Source organism: Triturus cristatus, chromosome 2_1 (assembly GCF_964204655.1).
Source record: "Triturus cristatus chromosome 2_1, aTriCri1.1, whole genome shotgun sequence".
Classification (NCBI taxonomy): Eukaryota; Metazoa; Chordata; class Amphibia; order Caudata; family Salamandridae; genus Triturus; species Triturus cristatus.
Genome location: NC_140581.1, coordinates 237,674,227 through 237,687,334, shown reverse-complemented (window position 1 = coordinate 237,687,334; position 13,108 = coordinate 237,674,227).

The window sequence follows — 13,108 nt, the reverse complement described above, 5'->3', positions numbered from 1 at the left end:
GGGGGGGGGACGCGTGTTAGACCTGTCAGCCCTTTGGGTGGTCCCTCCTCATCATTATTTATTTTGTCCCACTTTTGCCTCAAACCCTGTTAGTATTTTTTCCTTTTTGGGAACCACCAGACTTTTTAGTATTGATGCAGATTCAGGGAGCCATTTTATCTACCCCTGGAACTTCTGTCTGAGGGCCTGGAGCACAAAATGGAGGCCACCCATTGTCACCTGTGACATCACTGGAACCTACTAGAACCTTCTGCAACATTCTGGAACCCTGTGACAGTTGGAGGCGGTTTAGAATGTTGGGAAGCTAAGTCAGAGTTGACAGTTGGAGCTGGCAGTTGGCACCTGACTGGTGAAGAGAGAGGAGCAGAAACCTGAAGGAGGAAGGAGTGAGGCAGCAGGGGTGGAAACTTGTGCCTGGAGTGGGGTCCATAAACCCACCCTTGATACTAGCCCCTACTGACTGAGCCCAGCCTGGAGCCCTGTGTGGGAGAAAGCAAGAGAAAACCATCTTGAGGACCTGGACAGCAGGAACAGGCCTTAAAAATAAAGAACAGCAAGTACCTGACCTGGTTACTGGTAACTACCTGAAGTCCGACGTCGAGAAGCCTAGAGACCTGGAGCCCGAGGTGGAGAAGCGGCGCTGACTGGGAAGCAGACGTCGTACCCGGAGCCGCCAGAGGTCGAGAGGGGGTGCCGACGGAGGTCGTGGAGAGTACCAGAGGTCGTGGAGGAAGACACCTGAGGTCGAGTGAGCGGCGTCGACGGGGAAGTGAAGTCCGCCCTCCGGAGTCGCCGGAGACCGAGGTGAAGCGTGCCGGAGGTCGGGAGTGGAGATCGCACTCCGGAGTCGCCGGAACCTGAAGAGAATCGTGCCGGAGGTCGGGAGTGGAGGTCGCACTCCGGAGTCGCCGGAACCTGAGGAAAGGAGCACCGGAGGTCGGGAGTGGAGATCGCACTCCGGAGCCGTCGGAAGTCGACATCGAGCCAAGACTGCCCGACGTCATCGAACCGGAGGTCGACATCGAGCCGAGGCCGCCGACATCGAACCGGAGCCGGCGGAAGTCGACATCGAGCCAAGATTGCCCGACGTCATCGAACCGGAGGTCGACATCGAGCCGGGGCCGCCGACATCGAACCGGAGCCGGCGGAAGTCGACATCGAGCCAAGATTGCCCGACGTCATCGAACCGGAGGTCGACATCGAGCCGAGGCTGCCGACATCGAACCGGAACCGCCTACCGGCGTCGTCAAGAACTGTCATTGCGCTGAGGCCGCCGACATCGAACCGGAACCGCCTCACGGCGTCGACACGACTCCAGCGGCGTCGGAACTACATAAAAAGGGCAGTAAGTGGAATAGAGGGCGCCTAAGGCCCTGTGAAGCCCTAAGAGACTATCCTAGGGGCTAGAGAGGTGCTGGAACCAGCTTGATTGTGCCAGGGGTGAGCTGAGACTAATACAGAGGGGTTGTGTAGTGTGGGAGAGCCAGATCTCTAGATTCCCCCTTGATCTACCTCAGTTTAGGCCTCAGCCTTGTCCAAGCCAGGGAGTATACCCCTCAGGCCATCCACCTAACCATAAGCTGTGACTGGGCCAAATCAGCCCATAGTATTTTAAATGTGATCTGATTTTACAAATGTCATTGTTGGCTGATATTATTTATTGAGGGTACTGTATTTATTGTATTTATCTAAGTTATTCCTGTGATGTATTTATTGTCCTGAGCTAACTTATTCCTGCACAGTATGTATTGCCTCACAGTATTTATTTGACCTGATCCTATTTATCGCACCTGTAAAGTGTTACTATTTATTTGACCTGCACTTTTTAAGAAGAAGCCTTGTGTACTGTGATTGTATTATTATTTATTTAATCAGCAACTAAGAGAAAAGAAGATAAAGAGATATATTTTCAGTATAATTTTTAAGGTGTAGTGTCGTTTTTGGAACGGATGCACGCATGGTTATTGTGTGGGTATGTCGTATGCTTAACACGGTGCCTGACCCCTGACCACTCGAGCCAAGCTACCACAGTGTATGTCTGGGAAAAATCCCATTACCACCCTTCCGGTGTGGGAGTGGGGTTTTTCTAACACAGGCTATGCACATCACCACGCTTCCAAGATGGCAAGTCCAGTAATGCAACGCCGTGCATGCCAGTCGACAAACCCTGCAGGCTAAAGATGCTGCTAACACTTTCCCCAAAGTCTTGGCGTTCAATCTCCACCAACTCAACCTGGCAGGTAATGACTGTCTCCAATGATGGTATGGCATGTTTGTAGGTATGTATGCACATGCACACCATAGTATCCTGGTCAGGACTTAGTTCACTGGCATTACACATTCTTCGATTACACCGCTCTCAAATCGGATATTGCATCGCCATGGAAATACAGTACTACAGAGTCCTGTTTCTCCCGAGCCGACTCATCATCATCGTGGGAAATGAAGAACGAGTATGTGTGGCACTGCTACACACCAGTTTACTGAGATACAGGAATGAAACACACACCAGGGATTGTGCAGCTCAATTGACTACCTTGAGCACACAACCGACGCTCAGCAACTCCACCAACACCAACCTTCTAATCCTGTGATCGTACCTACATCACTTCAAACATTCTAGAAGCCACCTTCCAATCACCGGTATGGAGGCAGCTTACCATAGGTACCACATCCTCTCTTCTGGTAGCACTAGAAATGATGCCTTGTGTCTTTCAAATGTAAGCACATTAACAAGTGTGGTCTCATCATCGAGTGCAGGTGCATAGGCCTCGGTTAGAGTGATTTGTCCTTGTTTGATCTCATAGTCTTTGCTCCATGACCTAACTCTGGACCTTAACTCCCCAGAGAAAGAGAAGATCAAAATCTCCCAAGATGTAAAATGAGATTTCCATGGTCATGCGACTTGGTGGCCATTTTGAAATGAAACAGCTACATAAACCACATCCAAACCGACAGCAAACTGCTTAGCTTATGGTTGATGCTGAGAGAGAAGCCAGCTGTCACAAGTGATCCTTGGGCCTAAAACCTGCATTGAATGCTTCTGTAGAGGCTTCTTCAGCTCAACAGAACCTGCTCAAGAAAGTTGAATGAAGTTAGTGTACTAAGCATGGAAAGTACTGTAAAGCAGTTGGGAACATCTGAGCAACAAATTCCCTGATTTGCTGAATACCTCCAATTTGAATGTCAGCAAAGACTCGCACTGAGAGAAAGCTTAACGACTATTGAACATTTAATATTTCTTATAACATTTTGACTTTTCACTCGTTCTATGCCTTGTATAGAGTATGTAAGTGAATCTCAAAACGGTTTTTGAAAACCACCGAAGAGACTCCATTTTCGGAAGATTGGTGAAACAAATATACAATATAACCGTGTTAAAATTCTTCTTGGCTAATAACGGACAGCAATAGAATTTTACTGTATATCAGATATTAACTGTTTAGCTTGTTAAGTAATTTGTTGCCTCAGGTATAGGTGATGTGCTTGAGAAAGAGAAGTAAGAGAATTAAGAAGTTAATTAAGTCTGGGCAAGAACTATTCTTGAGGGAACTCAAGAACTCAAAAAGAACGTCCATGTCTTTTCTCCTCTCTTCCCAAACCCCATCCCTGAGCTGGGTTAAAATACACTGAACAATACAATATTGTTTGGTGTATGTGCTAGAATAAGGAAGTGGTGGGATCCCAGTCACTCTTGCAACAGCAGGGGCTATAAAGTAAATGGACCTTAACATCCTATGTAAGCTTGTGAATTTGTTTGCATATGCATTTACAAGATTGTGTGTGCTTGCAAGCTGTGCTAGCATGCAGCTGGTACGCTATGGGGACACTAGTTTTGGTGGGTGTACCTGGGTAAAGACTAGCAAATTGGTGGGCACATGATCGCAAAGAATGTACTAAACTGGGTGCCTGACCAGATAATGGCACTTGATGGGGTCTTATGCAGCTAATACCAAACTAGCACAAGATAAGATACTTGTACTCATTTTGGCAATGCATGGTATATAATAGGTGGGAAGACATAGGACATGATAGCAATTACCTTAGGAACACCTAAATACTGATGGAAGCAACTGGCATATGATGTGGACATCTGTGACCATGATAGAAATAACTGCCTTATGAGGGCAATTACTGGGCAATTGATGGGAGAGACTGGTATATGATGAATATTTTGGGCGTACCTGGGCATATGGTGCCAGTGACTTGATTATGGTGGGGCATCTGAACACATGGTGCCAATGAGGTTACCTGAACATGTGATGGGAGTGGTTTTTCTATTACATTTAGGTTCTTGTGGACGTCAAAGTGATACATTCCTGCACAAAAACAATCAGAGGCATTTTCCTCTTTCTATGCTCGCATAGAAAGAGGAAGTAATGAGGAGAAATAAAGATATTTCTCCCCCTTTTTGTCTGGGTCAGGGAGGCATAGAATTTTGCCCAATCTCAGGGTTACTCACCTTAGTAAATTGAATTGCATCAAAATGCATGGTCAGATGCAGGAGAATTCCCATGCTCCACCCATGGAATGCCTACCCCCAAGAAAATGTAATGCAATGCTGCATAAGCTGATGCGTTGCCTTACATTTGATTACAAAGTCCTGCAAGGCCACGCAAATTAGCCCTTGGGTTGCTTTGTAAATCCCAGAGAAAGACTTGCATTGCCTTGCAATGACTTTCGTAATGTAAGGACAACGCAAGTTCTTAGTAATTTTGGGCCCCAGGGGCCGATGCACACAACAAACATACTCCTGTAGATTTTTCTCCTGCATTTGCAGTAAATTATTTTATTTAGAATTCACAAAGCTTTCCAAGAATAGGTGTGGAACTCAGCAGCAGCTAAAGGTTCTCAATAAGTATATTTGCGACAAAGTGAACGAAAAAAATCACTGTATACAGCCAAAAAGAAAACTAACTATGCAGGTGACACTTTCTGTATGCAGAAATGTCCATCTGAAGGAGATTCCACAAGCATGAATGGCATGCTTACTCCTGGAAACCCATGATTGCTGCAGCCTACTCCATGCATTCACTCTAAATCCTGGCAAAGTCACAAATTTGCTCCAAAGGTATAAGTGATCCCGTAGGAATAAATTACAGACTTTTCTTCTTTTTTATTTATTGGACTTTTTGATTGTGGTCCTAGGTTTATAGGGTGTTGATAAGGAGTACCTAAAGTTTAAGCTTGATAACTAACTTGTAGTATCTAATGTTGTCTAGTACCGGCCCATCTCTCAAAAATTGCAGCTGTGCCCGGCATGGCTGGATTGCTTCGGAAATATCAGACCAGTGAAAAGAACACATGAAGTGGACTTTATACTCAAAAGATGAAAACGGTTTTGGTACATACATCACAGATCTATTTATCTCACTCCATAGATGCAACCTCTTATCACATCTGTCCTTGCCGACAACCTCGCAGAGTTGTTCCAGCTAAATATCTTCGTTTATAACTTTGAGAAATGAATTACCATTATGACATACAATATATATGCAGAGCCGCCGAGAGCAATATTTTATTACCTTTCTAAAGTATATGAATTAGTATTAACACACTAGATCATTTAAACTCAATACTTTTCAAAGCAGTTTGTATATTCTTAAATCGTATAAATATTGGTGCACGGTACAGCAGATTCGAATCATAGCTGTTGGCTGTTGCTATGAAAGTGTCTCTGATAACTATAGAATTTATGTTGTTTTTCTCTGGCAGCAGCACAGATGGGGTGAGGGTAGTTATTAACCTACGTGGATTTTAAGGTCTGGCTTGACAGTGCAACTGTCCTCAGACCTTTTAACCTACACCAATATTACTCTACAGTTCTCTGCTTCAACACAAATACATATCTATCCCCATGCTATATACCGGTAATGATAATTCTGGGGACAGTGGCACACACAAGTCAACTAATCGAGAAATCACAGCTGTCGCTGTCTATTTTGTATAGGTTAGCAAGTGTGAAGAATAGATGATGCAAGAATTTTAATTGAAGTACCTTGTGTCCGTACGTCATGGATACGGTGGCAATATGTGCACAGCAATATTTCCACTTGTCATCAGACCATTTTTCACTCGCATCATACGGCGAGAGCTGTATTGCTGGGATGTGTACTTGAGTCAGTAGCCATTTAAAGCTGAGATACCCATCTGTTAGAGTAAGCAGTGGCTGCTCCTTCTCTTACATCGCTGCCAAGATCTGGAACGACCTTCCCCTCCATCTCCGTACAGCCCCCTCGCTGGCAGACTTCAGAAAGAGACTCAAGACCTGGCTCTTCGACAGAGATACAGCGCCCAGATACCCCGAGAGGTGACAGCGATGCGCTTTACAAATGCCGTCGATTGATTGATGCATAGCCGTTTCCAGAGGTTTATTTAGTAGTTCACTGTAGAGAGTTTTAACAGCTTGTCCCAGTCTGTAGTACACGGAGACATCAAGTAAACTAGTATCATCCTTTTCTTTATATTGATCTAAAGTGCTACAATTATTTTCTTATTATAAGTGCCCCATTTTTGTTATGCTGTTTTTTAATAGTCATTTCCTAATTACTGTCTCAAGTAGTAATGGGTATGGTGGAGTTATCTAGTCAGTGCTGCTTCAAGTAGGATAGCCTTGATCGTTGGTTGTCTTCCTGCTACAAGCTATGCCCGGTTGGTTGATGCTCTGCTGTCACTATTATCATTTGGGTGATATTGGCGTTTTGATAGATTGGTTTGTAAAGTGCCCCCATCAAACAACTGAGCCTCCACGATTGAGTGTGGCATGAGTGGTGTAGAATGCAAAAACAACAAATGATGGACAGAATGCAGAACAATGTCATACATTCACCCCAGTACAGAGATCTGGGACTAAATCCATCGTTTTTTGGCTCATCATGCCATTCCAGTTTGAACCCAGCCATATGCAAATCAGTCTTGACCCTGTGTCTCATGGGAACAGTCCAGCCCGAACTGCCAAGCCAGGTCCTCCCTGGACTGGAAACAAGCATCCTAGGACCGGTTTCGGGCTTTTCAGCCCTCGTCAGCCAGGATAGCTTGATTCCAGTGGCATGGAGAGCAAGGGACTCACGTCTGAGCATACCCTTCCCACTCGGGGTGACAAATGCAAAAACAACAAATGAGTGGTGTAGAAACCAGAAGACTGCATGATATGGCTCTGCGCCTAGATAGTGTCTTCCAGGGTCTGTGAGAGAGAAGCCTCCCTTCTCAAATAGCAGCATATTTCTGCTTTTTATCTGGCTTGTGCAGTGTATCACATGAATCAGCCTAGTAGCATGTGTAATGTACAGAAATGGGATTGGTATACCGGTGAACAAGTATAGTATTTTGGTACAATGCAATTGGTTAAAAGGGAGGGGTGTGGTGCAGGGGCAAGAGCGGCTGACTCGGGGCGCACAGGGCTCACGGTTGGACCCCCGGCAGCAGCTCAGCTCAGCACCCTGTGACTCTGGGCAACAGCTCACTTAAACTCCCCGACGGCCACCCATCGCCTGGATACTCTAGGGGTGATAAGTTTGCGCTTCACAAATCTGGAATTATTATTATTTTATTTATTGTACCCACTTTTGATAGTGAAAGGCCCTTCCATCTCACAGTGTGAGCGCTTGAGCAGTAATTGTCTCTAATCACAGCCACTTTATCGTTTTATGCCCAAAGGCCTAATTTAGCATCCAATGGACAGGTTACTACCCCATCTGCCCGATTATAAAGTGCATAATATCCTGTGTGAATTGTGTATGTGATATACCTCATGTTCATGACAGAGTACCCGTTCGCCAAACTCTAAATAAGATTCTAAGTATGTTATGGAGTTATTGCACCAGCGTAGGTGGTGGTCTTGTTCTAAATGCTGTATGCTTGAGATGAGTAGAATATTTCAGATGTAGAACAAATTCAATTTTTCTCTAATTACAGGCGATACGTTGATCTCAGGATTTTATTTTTTATTGCGAAGTATTTTATTAGTTTGAGAAAATAGGCATACATTCAGACAACAACAATGCGATACAGTCAAAGGGTATGATGATCTCAGGATTTTTTTAAGAGTTAGGACACCATCACATACATTGATATCAGTCTCATAAACAGAAGTCCTATGTGTGAGTGATGCCCTCTCAGTCTGCACATCAATAGCTTCATTGGCCTCGATAAGAGCAGCGGTGCTAGGTGGCATCACACCCTGTCTTATCCCTCTGACCAATGCAAGGCCTAGAGAGGTCCTTATTTGTGCTTATGCGAGCTGTTGGTGCCCAGCAGAGCAGGTTTATCAAATAAGGTATATGTTTACCAAGGCCTAATCGAGACAGTGGTATTTTCAGAAATGGCCATTGAGCGAGCCCAAGGCCTTTTCCGCATCCAAAAATACCCGGCAGTGCAGGATTCATTTGAAGCTTTACCCCTTATACTGTGCGGGTATCCCGAGATGTTGCTGTGGCTTGAATAAATCCAAGTTGGTCCAGTAAGACCAGTTCTTGTTAAATACTCACTAAACAGCCTTGTGGCTTAAGTACACAAGGAGCACTGGTGCTGCAAAAGTGTGTATCTGGCAAAGGACACATTGTCCCAATCACCCAATGCAAAATTACAATATTGCACAGATTATGTGGTGCAAATGATATTTTTTGACCGGTCAATCTATGCTAGTGTAAGTGTAAAACTGCACTGAACTGTTTAAAATTGTTTAGAACTGATGTGTACATTTCGTGGTCCTGTACATGGCTCAAAAAAGAATATATTGCTCTTCAACAAATGTAAGCACAAACATAACATCAAGGGACCTTGGGAAGCAATCCAAGGGCACTGTGTGATGGGATATGGAAGTTTGTGACCCTAGCTCACCGCCACCTTGCCAGTCCAACTACCCATGTTACACTGCACTCCGCAATCACCCTAAACACTATTGGAGGAAATGTCCAGAGATCTTTAGACTGTGACATAGGGATTCTGTAAAGAATCAGGAGAGTTTTTAGTATTGCTGACTACCCAGACACAATCACTGCAGCTGACTAACCAGACAATCACTGCAGCTGACTAACCAGACAATCACTGCAGCTGACTACCCAGACACAAATCACTGTGGCTGACTACCCAGACTCAATCACGCAGCTAACTACCTAGACACAATCAACCCCGCTGACTACCCAGACACAATCACTGCATCTGACTACCCAAACACAATCACTGCGCCTGACTACCCAGACACAATCACTGCGTCTGACTTCCCAGACACAATCACTGTGGCTGACTACACAGATGCAATAATAGCAGCGGACTACCCAGACACAATCACTGCAGCTGACTACCCAGACGCAATCACCCCTGCTGACTACCCAGACACAATCACTGTGGCTGACTACCCAGACACAATCACTGCATCTGACTACCCAAACACAATCACTGCGCCTGACTACCCAGACACAATCACTGCGTCTGACTTCCCAGACACAATCACTGCGTCTGACTTCACAGATGCAATAATAGCAGCGGACTACCTAGACACAATCACTGCAGCTGACTACCCAGACGCAATCACCCCTGCTGACTACCCAGACACAATCACTGTGGCTGACTACCTAGACACAATTACCGCAGCTGACTACAAAGACAATCACCACGGCTGACTACCCAGACACTTCAACACTATGATTATTAAACATTAGACCAGGACGACATTTATGTAGGGGCTGGAAATCCAAGCATGTCAAGTAATATGCATACGATTGGTCCTTTGCCATCAGTAATTCTTTGGCCGCTTGTATGCTTCTGGGAAATTTAGGGTTGTCAATACTCTGGCACGGGCATATCTTTCTTAAACGTATGGGTAGTAGAATCACACACTGTGGAAAAGCCACAGGTGTACGAATAGACTAAACTGGAAATGTCACTTTTCCCCTTTATCTCTTCACATAGAAAATTATTTTGCATCTATGTGAACACTTTCATTCCCCCAAGATATTCTTTGTCTTTTCTGATACATTCATCATTACTTTGGGTCATCCAGACATAAATGTAATTATTAAGTACTTGGCAAAGTTGGAAAGGCATTGTAAATGTTTGTGAAATTCCACAAATACTTCCTTTTTTCACATTGGCATGCCTCACTCCATTGGCGACAGCCCTGATATGACTGCGGAAAAATCTACACACTTAGAAGAAATTCTGCACTTGCATCTGCCTTCTTTGCACCCAAAAGCACGCACAGTTTACAGTTTTTCTGAATGGAAGTTAGACATGTATAAAAAATGTTTTGCCAATAGGACTCAGAGCTCTTTCTACAAGGCAGGTTCGATATGGCTACAAATATTCTGTACTTACGCCTATTTTGTTACAATATTTTACATCTTCGAAAAACAAAAGCAGGGCTGCATTTTTAAGGAAAAACCGGAACGTTTTTCGGGTGCATCAAGTTCTAGGAAAGTGGCTGAGTTAAGCTAACAAAGTATGGACACTTGTAAAAACACACATTTGCCTTAGGCTTGCAAAGAGGTCTTTTCTAAGGATCAGTTTTTAATGAACCTAGAGAGGAGTTTAGGTTCTCAGACGTTAATAAATGCCCCAGGCAGTTCATCGTTTCAGAGACCCTTTTATCTTTCGGTTTCACAGGTCTTTGTAAATCTGTGCATTGTGTGCAAAGAGGATCCTACACAGCAACTCCCCCGCCCTTCTATATGGAGAATCATTGGGAGAAGACTACAAACAGGCTGGAGATTTTGAGAGAGACAGTTTTTTAAGGCATACAGGGAAAAGTCCTTGGCTTGGAATAATTAAGTTAGAGAAAATATGTACCATTCAGCGAATACAATAACCATGAGGCTGGAAATATATATCCATGTGTTAGGTATGGATTACATGTGTGAGGTATGGATTAAACGGACTGGTTACAGGTTGTAGGGATGTGTGATGTAAAGAGATTTGGGTTTCCCCAATGCTCATCTTACTCTATATAATGACTGCTGAGGTTTCCGTAAAACTTTCCACCATTCTGATACATAAGATGTATATGCTGATTGTACGCAATAAAAAGTATTTTTATCATACAATACCAACAGCTGTGTGTATCTACTGTTTTAGGGGGCTGAGGTGAGGATTCATGCACCTACAAATAACCCCTGCAAATGAGGGTTGTCTTATTCATAAGACTCTGAATCTGGAAGAGCCTAACTCATTGTAGGGAAGAGTGAGAGACACAGGTCTATTTTTAATTTCTCTCAATGGGGTTTGGCACGTATTACATGCTAGGGCTGAGAGAATGGAACCCTTCTGAGCAGCTCTAACCTTAAGGGCGCTTGAGGGCATGGAACTAAATCACATGCATAGGTTTTAACCAAAGACATCCAGAGGTATTTTATGATCACCCTGAGAGATAGGAGAGGTGTGCTCTGTTCCTGCTGGGGTTTGATAAGCACTTAACAGATACACAATTGTAGCCCTTATCACAAGTACATTGATTGTGTCTTTGTGAGCAATTGCTGGTGAACCAGCAGAGGCTAAGTTGGAGAAGGAAGAGATTCCAGATAATGTAAGCCCTGTCCTTACCGCCAATTTGATGACTAGGGAGTCCCCATTAAGTGACTGTGAAGTAGTACTAGTGGTCGGAGCAGAGCCAGTACATACTACAGAAGTATTTTATTCCTGGATTGGACTGGAAGCTGCAAAAACAGCAGGGCTATAAACAAAGTATGCCAAGATGGACCAACCATCCCAATACGATGAATTGGAGTATATTGAAGTGCCTCTGACTTAAATCGGATACTTGAGGCTGTTTCAGGGAAAGCTCCCACATGTACTAAAAAGGATATGCATAGGACCACTCACACTGCTACATAAGCACATCACAAAGACCACAATCAAAAGCTAGGGTGGAGAATGAAAGTCTTCTAAAAGAAAGGAAGCCGGAGAGTGTTCTATTGAGGGATGAAACATGGGCAGTGGCCATGCTAGACAGTGAGGTGGAAGTAACCATAGTCTACCAGAAACCCACAGCCACCTGGTCACAGAAATGTCTAGTGACTATGTACACATATAAATGCCTGAAAGGTATCGAAAGGAACTGGATTTAACCTATAAAGTTCAGATACAGATTAAAGTAGATAGGAAACAAATAATCTCAATGAATATCTGGACTCACTTGACTGATTTCTAGGACATAAAACTAAGGAAAGAAGAATGGTGCTTGCAGGTTATAATTGGGGCTCCAGTAGGGGAACAAGTTATAACAGGAGCATTTTCTTTGCTAGTGCTCCAGCCACTTAAGGACCAGTATGCCAAGAAGTGGGCATTACATGTGGCTCCTGCACGGTTTAAAAACAAGGGTTGGGTTAAAGGACAACACCACACATGAATTCTTTGACAGATGAACCACAAGTTCAAAAACAATATCCAATAAAACCAAAAGTCCAGAAAGTTCTTAAACGAATTTACAGTAACAGTGTATAATAGTCCAGTGCCCATCAACAATTATGTTATGTTATGTTACAATCACTTCTATAGCGCACAGATGCCCCAGCCAAGGGGCGTCCCGGCGCTTAACAAAGATCCCAACACCACAACACTACAAATACTAGGCTGAGAAAGGAAACAGATGCGTTTTGATAGCCCTCCTGAACTTCAAAAGTTCATCCATTTCACAAATGTAAAACGGGAGAGAGTTCCATAACTTTGCAGCCAGGACCCGGAAGGACTGGCCTCCGGCCCTACAAAGCCTAAACCGTGGAACCACAACCAGGTTTTGCCCTGAGGATCTCAGAGAACGCGAAGGCACATAAGGCACCAAAAGGTTAGCAAGGATCTGGGGAGAAGCCCACTTGAGGATCTTGAAAGAAAGACACAAGGTCTTAAAAGAAATCCTCTGTACCATAGGCAGCCAGTGCAGAGAACGGATGGTACTTTCCGCAGAGCAGAACCTCGGTAAACCCACCAAGGCTCTAGCTGCGGCGTTCTGAATATTTTGCATCCGGGCAATTTCAGCCTGGTTGGCCCCCAACAGGAGCGAACTGGCGTAATCAAGCCGAGATAGAATAGATGCCTGTATGACCAGCTGCCTAGTAGGAGCATCAAAGAACCGCAAGATGGGTTTCAACCCTCGTAAGATGCCGAAACAGGTGGCCGC